Below are 23,095 nucleotides of genomic sequence, written 5' to 3' on the forward strand. Positions count from 1 at the left end.
ATAGCAAATGTGTATAATCAAAGTCTATATAGCAAAACGACTTTTGTCTCAAGATAGGATATAGAGTAGATAGAATTTTGAGTGATATATAAGTTCAAGTCTCCACATACCTTTTAGTCGATGAAGTTCCACATCCTTGAGTAGTTCTTCGTCTTTGTATGATGATCGCCATGGAGTCTTGAGCTCAACTACACTTTCTATCCTAGTCCGAGACTTAGCTATAAGTAGACTAGAAATCAAGACTTATAGTTTTGATCACTAACATTGACAAACATGCTTGAGATAGCAACGCATGCGAGTTCGACCGAGCAGTGCTCTAACAATCTCCCCCTTTGTCAATTTTAGTGACAAAACTATCAATACATATGGAATACAAAAATAGATAAATAAACTTTTGTAGCTTCTCTTCCACATGCCTGATGTTTTTGGTTCTTCAACATTACTCGAATCTTCGTCACTTCCAAGTACTCCAATGATCCCAAAGTTTGTAAGTTTAGTATCACCGTTGTTGAAAAATCCGTAGTCATAACAGTGAGAAAATAAGAATTCTCAATCATTGTTATACAGTGTCATAGTATTATTATACAGCATCAAAGTTCAATTGTATCACAACTTCGACAACAATACTTTGGTGATATGTATCACTCCCCCTTATTCAATACTCCATCTCACATGGAAATCACTCCCCCTTACATAATGATCCGAAAACCATATGTATTTGTAGTGTGAACTAATAATAAACCGCAATTATCTAGTTTCCCACCAATGGTACTAATAGAGCTTCTCAATCCCAAAGAAGTCTTCAAAAGTTCATCCTATCTTCCATCAATACTTGCATAATGACATAATAGGCTTAAAACTTTTGTAATGTCAAAAGTTCATTCATTCTTTTATCAATACATGCATATCGACATACGAAAGACTTAACTTTTGACATGGTATTGGACAATCATAGTTCACGGATGCAAACACACATATCCCATAACAAATTTGCAATATATAAAACCATAAAGATTAATACTGCAAAAATCATCTTCCAAACAACTTTTTAGAATTTAAGCAAATAAATCTAAAAAACAATAAAGATGAAAACGTTGGACATAGCTATGTGTAATCACAATTATGGCTATTCCAAACTCTAGTTATTCTTCTAAATAAAACATAAAAAGAAGATTTACTAGACAAAATAAAATCACGGTTCATTAAGAACCTCGTACCTTTCAATGAATCCGTCAAAAAATGTATCACTGATTTCCTTTACTCTCTTGACCGTAGACACACCATGTTCGTGAGTTAGAACACTAACTTTACGATCAACAACCCGAGCAAGCTGTCTAGCCTTGACACAGTCCATGATGAGCTTCTTTTGATTCCCTATCAGAATATTCTGATTAGCAAGGATTCTGGCCTGACCATCTAAGAGTTGGTTTATTTGCAGTTGAAGATTCGCAAACTCGACCTTTGAATCATTATGAAAACGAGTTAAATCCTTGACAGAATCATCAATCCAGGAGTTGTGATCCTTTCTTTCAAGCATCTTCTTTAGAACCAGCTCTTGAATTGACTCACGTCCTTGAGTGTCTTCCTCCATATCAAGATGCACTATCTCTTGAGATTTTGCAGAGTTCTACATATATTTTTTTGATAGGGATGGAATAACACAATAAAGAGTATATATGTGTCTGTAAACAGGAGAAGGAAACTCTTGTTTTGGAAACCCTATGAACTCACAGGAGTAGGACACGGACGTTCACGAACCGTTCACAAGAGAGGGATGGATTTGAACTAAATCCAGTAAGAGGAAGAACACAATGTTTGTCAAATATTGCTCAAAAATCCTTAAAATTAGAGCCCGAGTCATAAAACAGTCTTTCATAACTTTGATTGATTGACAAAAGAAAACGACACCTAAAGTCGTACAACAAATCTTGAGATCCCATAGTCATCATCCTTGTACCTCTCAAGATAGATTCAAGTATGAGATTACCTAAATTTAGGTAAAGAAGTGAGAAGTGATTTCACTACCAAACATGGGAAGAGGGTTGTACAGGTTCTTTGACCGTTTTACTTGTATATTCCCCCTTTTCCATTGATTATAACGTATTCCATAGGTATTAGTCATAAACCCTTTCAAAAGTCCATCTGAAGGATTTTTCTGAGGACTGAGTCTAAGACCTCTAGAAATAGGTTCCAGAAAACGGAATTTGGAGGATTTCCATTTTCTTGATCTAGACTTACCAGACTTGTTCTTATGAACACAAGGAAAGTCTTCATTAGTGGCACAAGAGTTTATACCATAATGAGGAACATGCAACCTGTGATGATTTTTTGAAGACGGATCATAATATTTCTGGTTTTCTGTCGGCAAGAGATTCACTGTAGATGTCCTCAGACGATTTACTCCATCGACAGTAGAAAGAAGCAAATTATGGAGATTAGAAATTTGTTTCCTCCTTAAAACAATGAATAGCATAGTGATTATTTTTCCCACAGAATGAACAACATCGTGAAATTGGGACATGATTGCCTTGATCCAAACCTTCATCCTTCACATGCACATTTGCAAGAGATTCTCAGTAGGTACTTCCTTGTAGGAATTTTTCTTTACACGAGGTAAAACCTTGTGAGTATGAGGAGAAGGTGTAGAGAATGACTTAATCATCAAAACAAAGTTTTCCTTTTTCAAGGCATTACACTGTTCTTGGGCAAGTTGCAGAGATGCAACAAGTTTCTCTTTTTCATCACCATAGTTGTTTATTTCTGATGAATGCGTCTCGATCAAACGTTTTACTCTAATTGAATCTTCCTTGACAATATCTTCAAGAATACTAATCTTCTCACGTTGTAGAGAATTTTCTTGAAGAAGTTTTTCGATATTGTTGGAGAAGGACTCACTGATATTATAGAGTTCACATTCTCGACCAAGAGACTTTTCAAATTCATCAATGAGCTGAGCATGATTCTGAAAAATCAATAGTCTCGGTCGAATTTTTTGAGATTCTGGTGAGCTCCGTTTCAGCTTTTTCCGACAGTGTCTACTGTCTCTTTAGAGGAACATATATCAACATTTGATAGATCCTTTTTTCCACCTTGGGATTCAGAAGAATCAACGAAGGAGTAATCATTTGAGGTGACCCCAAGACATTTGACATAGTTAAAAGCTTTGGAAGGCATTTTGGTATGCCTAAATGCCAGAGATGAGGTTCTGTCCACAGACTCAGATTTCTACAAACACAGACTGATAAGGTCTTTAGACGTGTTTTCCTGCTCTGATACCAATTGAAAACGCGGGGGGTCTAACAACCACACCCAATATTTGGCTTAGCAATCTGTATGGACTAACTCCAATATACTTTTTAAGAGAATCAACTAGACAGCCAGACTCAATCTTAATAAAAGTATATCAAAGAGTTATATCTCTCTTTCTCGATTCAATACTTACTCAAGCAAATAAAAAACTGCGAGTCTAATTGAATACAAGAGAAATCACTTGAACGGTACCAAAGACCAATGTTCAAGTATCAATCAATTTAAATCAACAACCAAAGGTTGGATTTCCCAATTGATCGATTTAACGCACAACCTGTGATATTTCAATTATATAACAAAATATAATGCGGAAAAGAAATAACACAGACACCTTAAGTTTTGTTAACGAGGAAATCGCAAATGCATAAAAACCCCAGGACCTAGTCCAGGTTGAACACACACTGTATTAAACCCCTACAGACACTAGCCTACTACAAACTAACTTCGGTCTGGACTGTAGTTGAACCCCAATCAATCTCACACTGATCCAAGACACCGTTGCTCTTCTTACGTCTCTGATCCTAGCAGGATACTACGCACTTGATTCCCTTAGCTGATCTCACCCACAACTAAGAGTTGTTACGACCCAAAGTCGAAGACTTTAATAAAAAAATCTGTATCACACAGAAAAGTCTATGATAATAGATAAATCTGTCTCCCACAGAAATACCTACGAGTTTTTGTTCCGTCTTTTGATAAATCAAGGTGAACATGAACCAGTTGATAACCCGGACTTATATTCCCGAAGAACAGCCTAGAATTATCAATCGCCTCACAATAATCTTAATCGACTAGCGAAAGAAGATATTGCGGAATCACAAACGATGAGACAAAGATGTTTGTGACTTCTTTTATATCTGGCCTATCGGAGAAATCAATCTCAAGCCAATCTTACGATTGTACTTAGTACGATAGAAATATCAAGATCAGATCACACAACTACAAGAAAAGTAGTATCAGTCTGGCTTCACAGTCCCAATGAAGTCTTCAGGTCGTTAACCTACAGGGTCTCGGTAGAAACCTAAGGTTAAATGAGAATCGACTCTATCTAATACAACTAGTATCACACAGGAGGTGTGGGGATTAGGTTTCCCAGTTGCTAGAGTTCTCCCTTATATAGTCTTTCAAATCAGGGTTTGCAATCAATGTCAGCTTAGTAACGAAGCATTCAATATTCACCGTTAGATGAAAACCTGATTAAATTCAAGCTAATATATTTCAACCGTTACATCGAAACTTATCTTGTTACACAGAAATGAAATGCATGTTTATCTAGGTTTGTGTAACCGTACCCAAACATGTACATATAGTTGGTTCAACAGTAGTTAACCAAATGGTTAACCATATGAGCACTTTCATATCAACTATATTCTTCTTTACCATAACTAGTTCAAATGACTCAAATAAACTAGTTAGAGAGTTGTTTAATTGCATAGATCTTATAGAAGTATACAAGACACAATCGAAGCAAAAACGATTTGATTCACTCGAATCGATTCATGAACTTTATAGCCACGGTTTGCAAACTTGCATTCCTTAGTTTATATAAGTTTAAGTTCACGAATAATCGTTTTCAGAAAATAACCAACTTAAGTACGCGGACTGGTACGCGGACTTAAGTACCCGGAATAAGTTTGTTTTCAGTTCACAAACTCCAGCAGAAATTCTCGGGATGAGAACCTCCAACAGTGCGCGGACTGGGTACGCTGACTCAAGTTCTGGTTTTCCTGAGCATCAAAGTATGCATACTTTGGTTCAAGGAATAAGGACTTATACATGTATGAGTTACCACACAATGCTTATATCCAACCATGGGTATATAATCTAAACTCTCATTTCAATCATTGAAACATTCTTAGAGGACGCTATATAGTTAGAGGACGCTATCTAGTTTTCCACCAGCGGTACTAATAGAGCTTCTCAATCCCAAAGAAGTCTTTAAACTGAGCGGCCATAAGAGATTTCGCCTAATTAGGTTACTTTCCTCTCCGAATATGCGGATCCACCAGTAACAACACAACTAGGTAGTTTTGCTGGCTCTGAGGATTAGTTTGCTAGAAATGCAAACTTGAATATTTATAGACAAGGAAGTTTGGACACCAAGGAATTTCCAAAACCGAATACTCTCAAAGATATGCAATAAACACAAAATCGTTTTTCATAATTTCTGGAAATGCACTGTCCAAATATTGACCGAAATCCCAATAGAAAAATCTATAATCAGTAAATGCACATTACTAATTATTATTTTCTAAAGATATGCATTTAATTGCTGGAGATTAAATAGCATATAAAAACTCAGAAACCTTAATTAAAAGATTCTCAATTTATTTCGATCCTGGGATTCTCCTTTAGCTATTAAGGAATATCTTTGAACAATTAATGATAAGAGTTATTGCACATGCTCAAAGTATGTCGACATCTTTACTTTGCAAGTCCTTTTTCATACTTACAATCTTGGAAACGATTTTCCACACTTCCAAACAAGTTTAGAATTGGTTCATCTGAATTCCAAGAACTATGTGATTGATTATCTTATCAAATCACCAATTATGGGTTTCTCGGCTCTACCAAAACTAGTTCGGTTCTACATCCATGTGAGTACTATGCATAGTCACGCTAGTTACCAAAATTCGGTTGACTAGGTACTAGGATCGGTTCCCCACAACTTATGGTAACTACCTGTATTCGGTTGCACATGTCCATAGGATTGGTTCCCCCAAAACTACAAACTTGTTGCACATGTTCATAGGATCGATTCCCCCATCTACTAAAAATGTGTTGCACCTCTTACAAGGATCGATTCCCTCTTGCAAATTTTTTGCACCTCTTACTAGGATCAATTCCCCAATGACTAGATAAAAGTTGCTATTTACAAGGCATCGATCATACCATCTTGAGTGATTACTTAAGATCGGTTTCACTAATAAAAGTCATACCAATACATAAGTCAGGCCTTGTGAATAGTTTTACCAAGATACATAAACAAGTTTATGAGCGGTTATACTAAACACACATATTGGTAATACAAAATATATTTGCAATGAATAACAATACCAATAAGCCTAGCGATTTCTCTTTCGGTTCACAAAACGAGTTTATGAACTTACTTCCTTTAAACGAATGTAAAATATTATTTCCTAGGATGAAATCTTCACTCATACTCATACATAACCACAATAGCGTTCATATGATCATGTCGATGTCTTATATACAAAGTTTAATGGTTAAGCAATAAACCTCGTATTGTATTCCTTAATACTATGTCTAACTAGAGTTTCATACACAGATTCGCGGTTATGTTTTTAATATGCACGACTTGATAGATATGTTAGGGAAAGAAACAGTTCAAGTAAAATATTACTAACCTCAAGAGGAAGGATGATGTTGTCGTTGTAGCTCCATACTTCTTCACATTCTTCAAGTCTTCATGTAATACTTGTAAGTCATATCCTTACACTTTCAAGCTAACCTATACGAAGTTGACTCTAGTATGTAATCAAGCTACTCTTTAAATGAGTTTTGATTTACTAAAATATGACAACCAAACTTGACATACCAACGCTTGGTGGGTTCAACCGAGCTATGCTCTAACACAAACTGTTGTAAGAATGATTTAGGTCGGGGAACCAAGTATGCATACCCGTATGCGAACGGTTTTAACTGTCAAAGTCCGGGAACTAAGTTTGCGTACCCTTTTGCAAACTTTTTCACCTGAATTCGGTCTGGAACGACAATATGCGTACCCGTGTGCAAACTGATGGAAAAGTTCAAAGTCCGGAACTTAAGTTTGCGTACCCGTTTGCAAACTTATGTGGTTAAGTTCTAAATCGGTTAAGTATGATTTCGTACTCATAAACAAATACATTTATATATTATAAGGAATGCAATCTTTGCAAACCGTGGCTAAAGTGTTCATGATCTGATTCTTTTGAATCAATCCGATTTTGCTTCAATTGTGTCTTGTATGCTTCTATGAGAATATAAACAATTAAACAACTCTATGAGGAACACAATTAGATTCATTTGATTATCATTTGGTCTAGAAGTGTTAAGATGAACATGGTTATGACAAAAGTGTTCATATGGCTAACTTCGGTTAACTGTTATTGAGCTAACTCAATATACACGTTTAGGTAGGGTTACCCATATCTAAATGAAGGTATATTTCATTTGTGCGTAACAACCTAAGACCATCTAACGGTGGAGAGATATTAACTTGAATCTTAAATCATATTTTCATCCAACGGTGAATATTGATTTCTTTATTCCAAAGATATCAAACCCTGATTTGAAGACTATATAAGGGCGAACTCTAGCAACTGGGGAATCTAATCTTCATACCTTATGTTTGATACTAGTTGTGACTAGAGTAGATTATCCTTTAACCTAGGTTTTTCTTAAAACCATTATAGGTTAATGACTTGAAGACTTCATTGGGATTCTGAAACCAGACCTAACTATTTTCTCTGTAGTTGCGTGTTCTGGTCTTACTTGTTCTATCGTATTGAGTACTACCTTCTCTAAGATTTGCTCGAGATTTATGTCCGATAGGTAAGATATAAAAAGTTGTTAGAGCATTGCTCGGTCGAGCTCGTATGTGTTGCTATCTCAAGCATGTTTGTCAATGTTAGTGATCAAAACTATAAGTCTTGATTTCTAGTCTATTTATAGATGTCTCGGACTAGGATACAGATAGTGTAGTTGAGCTTAGATCTCTCGACGTTCATTTCTTGAAGGCGGGGAACTACTAAGGGGAGCTTGTGGAACTTCTTCGACAAAAGCTATGTAGAGACTTGAACTCATCTATCACTTGGAAAGTCTATTTCTACTATCTCCTATATTGAGACATAAGTCGTGTTACGATATAGTTTTCTCTATACACAATTGAGATTTCGAGCTGAGTATATATCGCTTACATATTTCTCGAAATATGTGTTGGTAAGCTTTCGCTTCGACCAAGTTCATCTTATATCATGAGAAAATTTCCGAGTAACATCTTACATGGTTTGTGTGATACAATCATTTGGTGTAGGCTTGAAATGTTTCAATAATGATTATTTCAATATCTAGAAAATTGCTTTGATGCTAATAGTGTGTGAAAACGTCTATTGTCATTATAGAAGAATGTTTCAATGATTGAAATAAAGAGTTGAGGATGTAACCATCTTTGGATATAAGCGTATATAGTGTGTTCGTACATTAGTGTATAAATCCATAAACCGGGAACCAAGAGTATGCATATGTGTGTATACAAAATTGGTGAAGGAGACAAGATAAGTATGCGTACACGTACGCATACTAGCGGAAGTTTTTGAACCGAAAATATCTGCTGAGTTTGGGAATTACAAACTCCTAAACTAGTCACCTTAACTATGCGTACCCGCACGCATACTGGCGGAAGTTTTTGAACCGAAAATATCTGCTGAGTTTGGAAACTTAACAAACTCAAAATCCGGTTGCTTAAGTACGCATACCCGTACGCATACTGCTGGTTACTTTGTCAAATCGATCAGTTCATGGACTTAAACATTTAAATCATAAGGAATGCAATCTTTGCAAACCGTGGCTATAATGTTCATGATTGATTCAAGTGAATCAAACCGATTTGGTTTCGATTGTGTTTTCTATACAATTGAACAACTCTTTAACTAGTTTTATTTGAGTCATTTTAACTAGTTATGGTTAAGATGAATAAGGTTGATATGAGAGTAATCATATGGATAACCTCGGTTAACTATTTGTGAACCAACCTGGTGTACACGTTTAGGTACGGTTACATAAACCTAAATGAGGGTACATTTCATTTGTGTGTAACAAGCTAAGTTCAATCTAACAGTTGAAATATATTAGCTTGGTTGAATCAGGTTTTTCATCTAACAGTGAATATTGAATGATTTGTTACCAAGGTAACTTGGATTGCAAACCCTGATTTGAAAACTATATAATGGAAAACTCTAGCAACTGGGAAACCTAATCCCCACACCTCTTGTGTGTTACTAGTTGCATAACTAGAATCGATTCTCCTTTAACCTTTGGTTTCTTCTCGAGACCCTGTAGGTTAACGACTTGAAAACTTCATTGGGATTGTGAAGCCAGGCCCAACTATTATCTTTGTAGTTGCATGATCTGATCTTGTTGTTTCTATCATGTTGAGTGCAATTGAAATAATTGGCTCGAGATTTTATATCTCCGATAGGCAAGATAGAAAAGTAATCACAAACAAACTTCGTCTCATCGTTTGTGATTCACAATAACTTGTTTCGCTATTCGATTAAGTTTATTGTGAGGTGATTGATAATTCTAGGCTGTTCTTCGGGAATATAAGTCCGGGTTATCAATTGGTTCCTGTTCACCTTGATTTATCAAAAGATGGAACAAAAACTCTTGGGTATTTCTGTGGGAGACATATTTATTCAATCCTACATATTTTTCTGTGTGAGACAGATTTGTCTATCAAGTCTTCGACTTTGGGTCGTAGCAACTCTTAGTTGTGGGTGAGATCAACTAAGAGAATCAAGTGCGTAGTATCCTGCTGGGATCAGAGACGTAAGAAATGCAACTGTACCTTGAATCAGTGTGAGATTGACTAGGGTTCAATTACAGTCAAGTTCGAAGTTATTTGGTAGTAGGCTAGTGTCTGTAGAGGCTTAATACTGTGTGGTGTTCAAACTGGACTAAGTCCCGGGATTTTTCTGCATTTGCGGTTTCCTCGTTAACAAAATTCTGGTGTCTGTGGTATTTTTTTTCTGCATTGTATTTTGTTATATAATTGAAATATCATAGGTTGTGCGTTAAGATCAATCAATTAGAATATCCAACCTTTGGTTTTTGATTTACATTGATTGACACTTGAACATTGGTCTTTGGTGGGGCTCGTAGATTTCTATTTGGTGATTTCGGATTGAATTAAGAGTTAGAGATATTAAACTCTTTGATATACTTTATTCTAGATTGAGTCTGACTGTCTAGTTGATTCTCTATAAAGTGTATTGGAGTAAGTCCTCTCAGATTGCCAAACGAATTGTTGGGTGTGGTTGTTAGACCCCCGCATTTTCAATTGGTATCAGAGCAGGCAAACACTATACACCTAATAAGTTTGTGTTTGTTTGATCCTTAAAAATTGTCCTGTGGGAAATTTCTTTGGAAAACTTGCTCTTGGCATTTGTAACGCACGCCAGAAATCCTTAAAGATTGTTCAAAGATTATTATGGACAAAGCCTCCGGTTTCTCATGATAATCTCATTTCACCTAAGATCTTGAAAAACTTAGATGATGAGAAACAATCTAAAGGAAAAAATAAAAAGAAGGAAAGATTGAGAAAACGTTCGTTACGCTCAAAGATATGGACTCTCACTAGATTAACTCTTAATCTTTTTGAGAAATACTATCGTAATGGATCGATTGACAAACATCAATTTAGAGCTTTTGAAAGCGTTTTTAGATTCTTAGAAAACCTTAATTCTGTTAAGTTTAAGAATCGACCCGATAAAAGTTTTGTACATGTAAAACTATGGAATAATGATGTACGAACTGAACACGCTGTCAACACAAGTAGATCCAATACGGGTTCTCATGTTTTTGACACAGGGTCAAGGTATCGGAAGAATCTTCTTTCTAGTCATATGAAAAAGAAGATAGAAAGCTCTGACAACCCTGATTATCATCATTACTTTGATTGTATCACTGGGACTGCTCACAAATATCAACCAGAAATGTTGCATGAGAATCTCTCTGCACATCGTGCCACTTGGTAACTATCTTGGCATTACCCCATTTGTATATATCTTGAGATGGGGCAAGAAATGGTTTGATTTGTGAATAGTTGGGTTAAAAGGTTATTCTGTCATTCTAAAATAATTAATTAAGTTTTCTACTGCATCCGTCTCCTCACTCAAATTGTGATTTCACGGGTTGCTCTACCTTGGTGTGTGAACATCAAAGGAAACCCTACATTCCTTTTTCCTCTCTGAAACTATTTTCATCTTAAGACTGCTTGTTGAGTTTAAATTGTGATTTCCTCTCACAAACCCATACAAGTATGGAGACTCCAAGCATCATGTGTTCTGATGGAAAAGATGTTAATATGATTGTTAAGCCATCGATCATGAATGAAAAAGAAAAATCTCCGTTACCTCCAACTTTGAAATGAAAAAAGAAGGAATGCGAGGAAGCCAAGAGCTGTTCCTTCAAACTCTCAGAAGTTTTCTGATGTTCTTGAAGAGTTGAAGGAAGCAAGGAAGGAGATTCAGCAAATAAAAGCTTTTGTTATGAGAACTCTCGAAATTCAGAAGGCCCTGATTCGACATCATCATCCTAGAAGGTTTGTTGGAATTGTCTCCTTTCTCCATGAACCTTATGTTCACATGGATGTTGACGACAAGGAGTTCGGGGACGACAAAGAATTATTCAGAGGTCTAAATGTCTAGTAAATCTCTTTTAGAGAATTTATTTCTTGTTTTTGAAGAATAATTAGGGTTTGAAATAACCAACGATTTTCATCTTCGATGTTTTTAGATTTATTTATTTAAATTCTAAGTTTTTGGAAGATGATTTTTGCAATTTTAATCTTTATGACTTTATATATTGCAAATTGATATGGGATATGTTGTTTACGTCCGTGAACCTGTGACTGTCCTATACTTGTTCAAAAGTTATCTCTATTATGTCGGTATGAATGTATTGATGGAAGATAGAATGAACTTTTGACATTACAAAAGTTAAAGCCTTTTATGTCATTATTTGATGGAAGAAAGGATAACAATTTTGTGTACAAGGATTAAGTCTATTATATGTTATTGTGTAAATAGTGATGGAAAATATAATGAATCCTTGTTTATTCCGCAGTATTGGTCGACCTCCGATCCAAATTTTTGTGCATATACTGTGTTGCTCCTTAAGTTCTCTTATGTTTGAGCATGACCAACTAAATTGATCATTCTCTTTTGGTTATTTTAGTTGTTGCTCCGTAAGTTCTCTTATGTCGATCATGACCAATTGAATTGATCACTTTTGTGGTTAATTTGGTTGTGTATTTCAATTAAATTAATCGAGGGTTTTCTTGTGATTAATTTGGTTGTATATTTCGATTGAACTAACCATGGGTTCTCTTGTGGTTATTTCAATTGAATTATTTGGATTCAAATTCATGTTTTCATGTGATTTGATTTTGTCCAAAGAAATCCTTCTTTTCTTTTGAAAGTAAGGTCGCCTTTGTTGTTCCTTCGGGGATGACATTTTATGGGGGAGAGTTCATATTGAACTTGTGCTTAATTGCCAAATCTTTGCGGGGAGTGCGGATGTGGAATATTAGGGGTTATCTTGTATCTTTATTAACTCCTTTATGAATGCATTTAGCTTCGGCTTTATGATGGCATCTAAATAAGATGGTATGGTATTCTCTTTTAGTCATGAAGTATCTCCGTGGAAATTTCATGAGGATACCACTAGTTTTCGTACCTTTGCCAATTTATATTGATAAAAAGCGGGAGAATTAATGTGTAGTGTGATACTACAAATACATATGGTTTAGGATCATTATGTAAGGGGGAATGGTTTTCATGTTGAGATAAGTATTGACTAAGGGGGGGTGATGAATATCAACATAGTATTGTTGTCAAAGTTGTGATACAATTGGACTTTGATGTTGTTTAATAATACTATGACACTGTATAACAATGATTGAGAGCATTTTGTTTTCTCATTGTTATAGCTACCGATCTTCAACAACTATGATGTTGAACTTACAACCTTTAGGATCATGGAGTACTTAGAAGTGACGAAGATTTCGAGTCGCGTTGAAGATGCCAAGGAGATCAAGAATGTGGATGGGAAGCTACAATTTTTATCTATTTTGTAATCCATATGTATTGATAGTTTTGTCACTAAAATTGACAAAGGGGGAGATTGTTAGAGCATTGCTCGGTCGTACTCGCATGCGTTGCTATCTCAAGCATGTTTGTCAATGTTAGTGATCAAAACTATAAGTCTTGATTTCTAGCCTATTTATAGATGTCTCGGACTAGGATATAGATAGTGTAGTTGAGCTTAGATCTCTTGACGTTCATCTCTTGAAGACGAAGAACTACTAAGGGGAGCTTGTGGAAATTCTTCGACAAAAGGTATGTGGAGACTTGAACTCATCTATCACTTGGAAAGTCTATATCTACTATCTCCTATATTGAGACATAAGTCGTGTTACGATATATTTTTCTCTATACACATTTGAGATTTCGAGTTGAGTATATCTCGCTTACATATTTCTCGAAATATGTGTCGGTAAGCTTTCGCTTCGACCAAGTTCATCTTATATCATGAGAAAAAATTTGAGTAACATCTTACATGGTTTGTGTGATACAATCATTTGGTGTAGGCTTGGAATGTTTCGATAATGATTATTTCAATATCTTGAAAATTGCTTTGATGCTAATAGTGTGTGAAAACAGCTATTGTCATTATAGAAGAATATTTCAATGATTGAAATAAAAATTTGAGGATGTAACCATCTTTGGATATAAGCATATATAGTGTGTTCGCACATTAGTGTATAAATCCATAAACCGGGAACCAAGAGTATGCATATGTGTGTATACGAAATTGGTGAAGGAGACATGATAAGTATGCATACCCGTACGCATACTGGCGGAAGTTTTCGAACCAAAAATATCTGTTGAGTATGAGAATTACAAACTCCTAAACTAGTCACCTTAAGTATGTGTACCCCTACGCATACTGGCGGAAGTTTTTGAACCGAAATTTTTTGCTGAATTTGGAAACTTAACGAACACAAAATATGGTTGCTTATGTACGCATACCCGTACGCATACTTAAGCTGGTTACTTTGTCAAATCGGTCAGTTCATGGACTTAAAAATTTAAATCATAAGGAATGCAATCTTTACAAACCGTGGCTATAATTTTCATGATTGATTAAAGTGAATCAAACCGATTTGGTTTTGATTGTGTTTTCTATACAATTGAAAAACTCTTTAACTAGTTTCATTTGAGTCATTTGAACTAGTTGTGGTTAAGATGAATAAGGTTGATATGAGAGTAATCATGTGGCTAACCTCGGTTAACTATTTTTGAACCAACCTAGTGTACACGTGTAGGTACGGTTACATAAACCTAAATGAGGATACATTTCATTTGTGTGTAAAAATCTAAGTTCGATCTAACGGTTGAAAGATATTAGCTTGGTTGAATCAGGTTTTTCATCTAACGGTGAATATTGAATGCTTTGTTACCAAGGTAACTTAGATTGCAAACAATGATTTGAAAACTATATAAAGGAGAACTCTAGCAACTGGGAAACCTAATCCCCACACCTCCTGTGTGTTACTAGTTGCATAACTAGAGTCGATTCTCCTTTAACCTTAGGTTTCTTCACGAGACCTTGTAGGTTAACGACTTGAAGACTTCATTGGGATTGTGAAGCCAGACCCAACTATTATCTTTCTAGTCGCGTGATCTGATCTTGTTGTTTCTATTGTGTTGAGTGCAATTGAAATAATTGGCTCGAGATTTTATATCTCCGATAGGAAAAATAAAAAAGTAATCACAAACAAACTACGTCTCATGGTTTGTGATTCACTAATAACTTGTTTCGCTAGTCGATTAAGTTTATTCTGAGGTGATTGGTAATTCTAGGCTGTTCTTCGGGAATATAAGTCCGGGTTATCAATTGGTTCCTGTTCACCTTGATTTATCAAAAGACGGAACAAAAACTCTTGGGTATTTCTGTGGGAGACATATTTATTCAATCCTATAGACTTTTCAGTGTGAGATAGATTTGTCTATCAAGTCTTCGACTTTAGGTCGTAGCAACTCTTAGTTGTGGGTGAGATCAGCTAAGGGAATCAAGTGTGTAGTATCCGGCTGGGATCAGAGACGTAAGGAGCACAATTGTACCTTGAATCAGTGTGAGATTGATTAGGGTACAACTACAGTCCAGTCCGAAGTTAATTGGTAGTAGGCTAGTGTCTGTAGCGGCTTAATACAGTGTGGTTTTCAAACTGGACTAGGTCCCAAGGTTTTTCTGCATTTGCGGTTTCCTCGTTAATAAAATTATGGTGTCTGTGTTATTTCTTTTCCGCATTATATTTTGTTATATGAAATATCACAGGTTGTGCATTAAGATCAATCAATTAGAATATCCAACCATTGGTTGTTGATTTACATTGATTGACACTTGAACATTGGTTTTTGGTACCGTTCAAGTTACCTATTTTAATCAATCGGGCTCGCAGATTTCTATTTGCTGATTGCGGACTGAATTAAGAGTTAGAGATATTAAACTCTTTGATATACTTTATTCTAGATTGAGTATGACAGTCTAGTTGATTCTCTAGAAAGTGTATTGGAATAAGTCCTCTCAGATTGCCAAACGAATTGTTGGGTGTGGTTGTTAGACCCTGCATTTTCAAAACTAATCACAAAGCTCTTCGTCTCATTCTTTGTGATTCCACAATAACTTGTTCTACTACCATATATTTAAGTTATTGTGAGGTGATTGATATTTCTAGGCTGTTCTTCGGGAATATAAGACCGAATTATCAATTGGTTCCTGTTCACCTTGATTTATCAAAAGATGAAACAAAAACTTCGTAGGTATTTCTGTGAGAGACGGATATATCTATCAGAATAGACTTTTATGTGGGAAACAAATTTGTTTATCAAGTCTTCGACTTTGGGTCGTAGCAACTCTTAGTTTTGGGTGAGATCAACTAAGGGAATCAAGTGCATAGAGTCCTGCTGGGATACAAAGGTGTAAGGAACGCGACTACACCTTAATCAGTGTGATATTGGTTAGGGCACAACTACATTCCAGTCTGAAGTTAACTTGTAGCAGGCTAGAGTGTGTAGCGGCTCAATACAGTGTGGTGTTCAAATCTGGACTAGGTCCCGAGGTTTTTCTGCATTTGCGGTTTCCTTGTTAACAAAACTTATGGTGTCTGTGTTATTTCTTTTCTGCATTATATTTGTTTATATAATTGAAATATCACAGGTTGTGCGTAGTTGAATCAATTGGTAAATCCAACCTTTGGTTGTTGATTGAAATTGATTGACACTTGAACATTGGTCTTTGGTACCGTTCAAGTTGTTTCTCATAATAATCAGGCTCACGGATTCTATCTGTTTGATTTGCTGATTACATTGAGAAACAAAGACATAAATCTTGGATATATTTTCGTGATTGAGTCTGACTGTCTAGTTGATTCTCTTGGAATTATATTGGAGTTAGTCCATACATATTGCCTAAACGAAATATTAGGTGTGGTTGTTAGACCCCCGCTTTTACAGGTAGATAATCAAATGAATTTAAATGTGTTTCAAGAGAGTTGTTCAAATGTTCATCATCTCATAGAAATATATATATATGAATCATTTGAAACAAAATCAGTTTGGTTTGTAATTGTACAAAATACTTATACAAGAACCAATTCATGAACATAATGCCACGGTTTGTAAAACTAATTCACATACCTTATTTCATTAAAGTTCCAGGGACTTTAGTTCGCAAACAAACCTAAGTTCATGAGTATGAAAATCACACTTTAACGATTTTAGAACTTGACCATTGTGTTCGCGAAATGAGTACGCGAACAACAGTTCCGGACTTTGGCTTTGTCTAGCCGTTCGCAAACAGGGTATGCGAACAACAGTTTCGGACTTGGCTTTTGTCTAGCCGCTCGCAAACAGGATACGCGAACAGCAGCTCCGGACCTTTTCACAGGTAAACCAATTAGCAAACAAGGTTCGCAAAAAATAGTTCCAGACCTGAACTAGACTTCCACAGTGCACATACAAACTATACATACTGTGATATATCCAGGTATTGGTAGTCGTTCTAAAACTCTCATTTAATCATTGAAACATCCTTAGAAGACAACAATGGTAATCTTACACATACCACTAGCTTCAAGTAATTTTCAAGTGATTAGTCGATCAATACGAAACTTCCCAAATTAACATCAAATGATTGTCTCACACAAATCACGTAAGACGTTCAAGGTAATTTTCACATGATCATTTTTGACTTAATATTTTTTTCCGACAAATAAATTGTCTACAACTAAACTCGTCAAGTATACGATGAACTTAGCTAAAGCCAAAAGCTTCCAACACATATTTTGAGAAATAGATAAACGAGATAACTCGGTTCGAAATATCAAATGTGTATAATGTAAAAGTCTATATAGCTATACGACTTAGTCCCTTTAGAAGATAAAATAGATTAAACTTCTAAGTTATAGATAAGTTTCAGTCTCCACATACCTTTTGTTGATGAAGTTCCTCCAAGCTCTTAAGTAGATCTTCTTCTTCAATTGGTGAACGCCGTGAAGTCTAAATCTAAACTACACACTTCTATCATAATCCGAGACATAACTATAAGTAGACTAGAAATCAAGTATATAGTTTTGATCAACTAAACTTGACAAACAAGATTGAGATAGCAATGCTTGCGAGTTCGACCGAGCAGTGCTCTAATACTAAATCCACGTAGTCATATGACTTAGTCTCTTAGATAGAATAGTGAATACTTGAATAATAAGATGGTTCAGTCTTCACATACCTTTTGTTGATGAAGTTCTCTAAATGTCTTCAGTCTAAATCTTCAAATGGTGAACGTTGTGATGTATGATACTCAACTACACACTTTTAATCTTAATCCGAGACATGACTAAATGTAGACTAGAAATCAAGGTATAGTTTTGATCATCTAAATTTGACAATAAGCTTGAGATAGCAAAACTTGCGAGTTCGACCGATCAGTGCTTTAACATTTACCTTGCCCATGAAGCTTTGAAGTTATTCACAATCCACGGAGGATGCATGGTGGTAATGGCTTGTATCTTGACTTTGATTCCCTCTTCGGTCACCTAAAACCCTAGAAATTTTCCAGAGAAAATGCCAAAAGCACATTTCAAGGGATTCATTCTTTGTATTCTTTATAACTTTCAAAAACTTGACGGAGAACTTCCAAGTGAGATGCTTGAGTCCTAGACTTGACAACCACATCATCAACGTAGTCCTCTACTTGTTTGTGCATCATATCGTGGAAGATCGTAGTCATGGACCGTTGATAAGTAGCCTGCACTCTTCAGACCGAAAGGCATTACAGTATAACAGAAATTTCCGATGGGAATCCGGAATGCGGTCTTATTAACATCATGCTTATACATCTTGATTTTTTGTATTCGTTATAGCCATCCATGAACGAGAAGATCTAATGGCCACTAGTTGCGTCAAGGAGCATGTCGATGTTGGGCAGAGGAAAGTCGTCTTTTGGGCATAATTTGTTCAGCTTTCTGAAATCTACGCAAAACCTGATTTGACTATTTTTTTTGTTGACAGGAACAACATTTTCCAGCCACGTCAGATCTTGAATGGGTTTGATGAATCCTACAGCTAACAATTTCTGAATTTCGATCTTGATTTTTTCTTCAACACATGCCGAAATTGCCTGGGTGGCTGCTTGACAGGTTTAGAGCCAAGTGTAATGCGAGGATGATGAGTGACCCAATTTGTCATCTAGGCTTGGCATTTCCCAGTACGTCCAAGAAAAGGTATCTTGATATTCTTTTAGCAAGTCTACTAACCTTGTTCGTTCCTTAGATGACAGAGTTGAACTGATTGAAATAGGTATTGTATTCTCTTTTGTTCCTATATTAATCGCAGAATGCCAGTTGTGGAATCAGTACCATCTTACAGTTGTCGTGGTTCCTTTTGGACGTCGTCTTCACACGACTCTTTCTGATCAGCCTATAAGTCTGATACCTTGTGTGATCGTTTATGGAAAAAGTCGATACAATACAACAACAAGGTAATCACTTGATAAAAGTTACGGTACAAGACCGATAAAATATAGGATCAATATCAAGTGATTGGATTAACGTACAAGTGTATTTACTTTTAATTATACTAAAAAATCATATTTGCGGAAAGTAAAAGTAAATCACACAACAAGGTTTTGTTAACGAAGAAACCGCAAATGCAGAAAATTAAACATCGGGACCTAATCCAGTTTTAAATACTCTCAGAATTAAGCCACTATACAAAGAACAAAGCCAACTCCGTATAGTTGAGACCAAGTAATCTACCCCCTAGTTACTTAGTTTCCTTAGTATCCATACGCCTATAACCTCCTGGATAATGCACGTGAATCCCAAGACATAAATCACTATCTTGAGTTGTTTTACCGATGTAAAGTCTTCAACAATCAACTCATTTTGATCGTTTTCCAAAACAGTAAAGGAACAAAGCTATTTGGTAGTCGCTCTATCAATCTTTGAATAAAAGATTTGTTGAGTTTTGATAAAAGCTCCTCCGTTTAACAAGTAAAATCCTTTGTCAGGTTTAGATCAATCAAGGTATGAAATAATCCGATCTAGATTCACAAGCTATCAGATTTGGATATTAAAGAATACTGCCAAATGATAGTTGTTGATCTATATGACTAGTTAATCAAATCTAACAAAGATAATAAAAATTTAGTCGGATCCCATCCGATCAAGGTGTGTGCATAAATATCACAAAATGCGAAACCAATCAGAAAAATCTTCTTGTCTTCAAATTTTCAATTGTCTTTAATTGTATCCGCACGCAAAACTTGCTTCCACTTATGATCGATCACACACAAAACAGTGTCTATTAACAATGGATGATCACAAGTTGTCTTCGGATCTAAAAACAGTTCCGAAGATCCTGTTTATTCTTTGATCTAGTTTGAGTGAACTTATATCAGAAGAGAAGGTTCTCAAGAATAAACAAACCAGGTGCAATCAAAGGTTTAACAACCGTTAGTCAATCAAATCAATAATTGAAAACCAAAATAACAATACAATTATCTAGTTTCCAGCTTTAAACGAGCGGGCGTAAGAGATTTCGCCCAATTAGGATACTCTCATCTCCGAAATAGTATTACCTGTAATACTATTAGTCGTCTCCACCAGAAACAACAAAGATGAAGTTTGTTTGACTAAGGATAGTTTGTGAGAAGAACAAACTTCACTATTTATAGACCAAGGATGTTTGGACAATAAGGAAAATCCAAAATCAAAAGATTCTCAGGATATGCAATAAAGTACCTAATTTCAGTTTTCATATTTCCAATTAATATCCAACATGTAGTTCTGAAATCTCTCTTAGAAAATATCTAATATCAAATTGGCACTTAAATAATATAGTTTTCTGGAGATATGTTTTAATTGTTGGAAAATCAAAATGTGTAAATTCAAAAATTTTAATTAAAAGATTCTCCAATATTTCGGTTTAGGATCACCTTGAGTATCAAGGAATATCTTTGAACAATCAATGATAAGAATTATGCACATGTTCAAATTATGTCGACATCTAGAACTTTCCTATCTAGAAAACCCTAATTCCAAACTCACACAAACCCTAAAGTATGTGCGGATATCAGAAATCAGTTTTTTCTATTGAGATCGGTTCTACCACGACTCATAACATAGGCTAGCTAGGATCGATTCCACCATGACTCCAAATATAGATAGGGATCAACTCTACCTTGACTCCCAACAAAAGCTAAGATCGGTTCTACCTTGACTCCAAATATAGGTAGGGATCGGTTCTACCTTGTGTAGATGGTGAAATTTGGATAACGCGCAAAGGTATCATTTCAACCATATAGACAGAATTCAACTCTCACGGGAGAGATTAAGCCCTTGGACCTCAAGGCATCCTTAGCGACGATTTCTAGTATACGTCCCCGTGAGACACTGCTGGTCGTGATGCCGTGATTCCTAGCGCACATCCTCTATGAGATACTGCTGGTCACGTAGGTTCTGTAGAGCGTAAAACGTCCCCGGTAGACTTATGAACCAGAACGACCACAATTCCAGCATGTCATCGCGAGACGCAACTGATTGTGATGCTATGATTTCTAGTATACATCCTCAACGAGATGTTGTTGTCCATGTAGGCTCTGTAGATGCGTAAATACGTCCCCGACGGACTTATGACCCAGAGCGGAGATTTGCATATCTTCTGGAAGCACGACTCACCCTATTTGAGATCAAGGACCGATTCCTAGTGCATCATCGCGAGATACACTGGTCATGTATGCTCTAGGCTCTGACTCGACTTACTGAGGTTTCCGAATAACTCCTAGGACATCCCCGCGAGATACACTGGTTATTCTGCCTTCGGGCCCTTTCGACAGACTCCTAGAACATCCTTTCGGGATACACTGGTCTTGTTGGCCCATCATATGGACACACAGTTGAATCCTAGCACATCTCTGCAAGATACGCTGGTCAAATACAAGTGAGCCAAAGTCTCGCAGAGACATTAATTGGGCGTACAAAGCCTTTCCTCTCTCTCTCCAGGACGAGTCCCAACTGACCATAGAGAGATTCAGATCCGTTAATAAAGTCTTCGGAGAGATTTTGATCCGTATGCAAAGTCTCAGAGTGATTCAAATCTCTCTACAAAATCACGGAGAGATTTTGATCCGTCTGCAAAATCTCGGAGATACTCAAATCTCTCTGCAAAATCTCGGAGAGATTCAAATCTCTCTGCAAAATCTCGGGCGACACACGCCTTACCTAGGGCTCAAGCCTATTTCTCAGCCTCTCAAACACACTCACGGCTAGTGAATTAAGCCTGAATTGTACATGTCCATCCAAAAACGTGGATAAGCTCTCTTGATCTCCGCATGCTCAACAAAAGGACCCACAAACATAATATGGTATTCATATGACATATGTGACCGGCCATGGAGATAGGGAGATCAGCCTCATCTCCTCTCACACTCTACACACGATTCCTACGGAATTCCATACCTTTTCACGTGACTCATCCTAGTCATTCTCACAAATCAGCGAATATCTCTCTATCTTGGCCAACTCGGCTAAAGAGAATATTTCTCTCTCAACACATATCATCACAAAGGCTGACTCAGCTTCACACAAATGAGGGGATAACAATTAGGGTTTTGGTATGGCGGTCTACGACACGTGTGAGAAATTTCCAGCTTATTTCTCACCGCAGAAGAGAGTAAAGGCGGTGGAATAATGAGATAAACTCAATCTAGTTTATCCCTATTCATGAAGAGACGGGAGAATTATTCCGCACGGCACGGAAAGCAATCCTTATCTTCACCGACTTGAGATTAGAGAATTCAGCTATATAGGTCATCTATTTTCCAAGCTACGATCTATCTTTTTCATAACCTCTCAGAGTAATTCTTCTTCAAACCCTAAAATTCTCTAATCTCTCTCTTCATCTGCTTCCCTCCCTAAGACCAGCCTTAAATCTCCATCGCTGTGACTGAAGCAGCCTTTGAACCGCCATTGTGCGTGGTTTAGGCAAAGACTGTTCGTGCTCAACCTCCCGAAATTCACTTTTAAAACCCTAGAATCTCATCTCTAGCCTCTCACCGATTTTAGGTAACTACACCTTGACTCCCAACAAAATCTTGGATCGGTTCTATCATGTATCCCGAAATAGGTAGGGATTGGTTCTACCTTGATTCCCAACAAAAGCGAGGATTGGTTCTACCATGTATTCGGAAATAGGTAGGGATCGGTTCTACCTTGACTCTCAATATAAGTTAAGATCAATTCTACCTTAATTCTCTCCTTATGTACAAGTAGGTCATCCAATATATTTTCAAAGAAAACCAGACCAAAATACCTATTGATTTCCTTTTGATTACGAAACAAGTTTGTATATCTACTTCCTTAAACCAATGTAATAGAACATAGTTTCCTATGAAGAAATCATACTTATATTCAATACACAATCAAGTAACAAGTTACATA

Source organism: Papaver somniferum, chromosome 10, assembly GCF_003573695.1.
Source record: "Papaver somniferum cultivar HN1 chromosome 10, ASM357369v1, whole genome shotgun sequence".
NCBI lineage: Eukaryota > Viridiplantae > Streptophyta > Magnoliopsida > Ranunculales > Papaveraceae > Papaver > Papaver somniferum.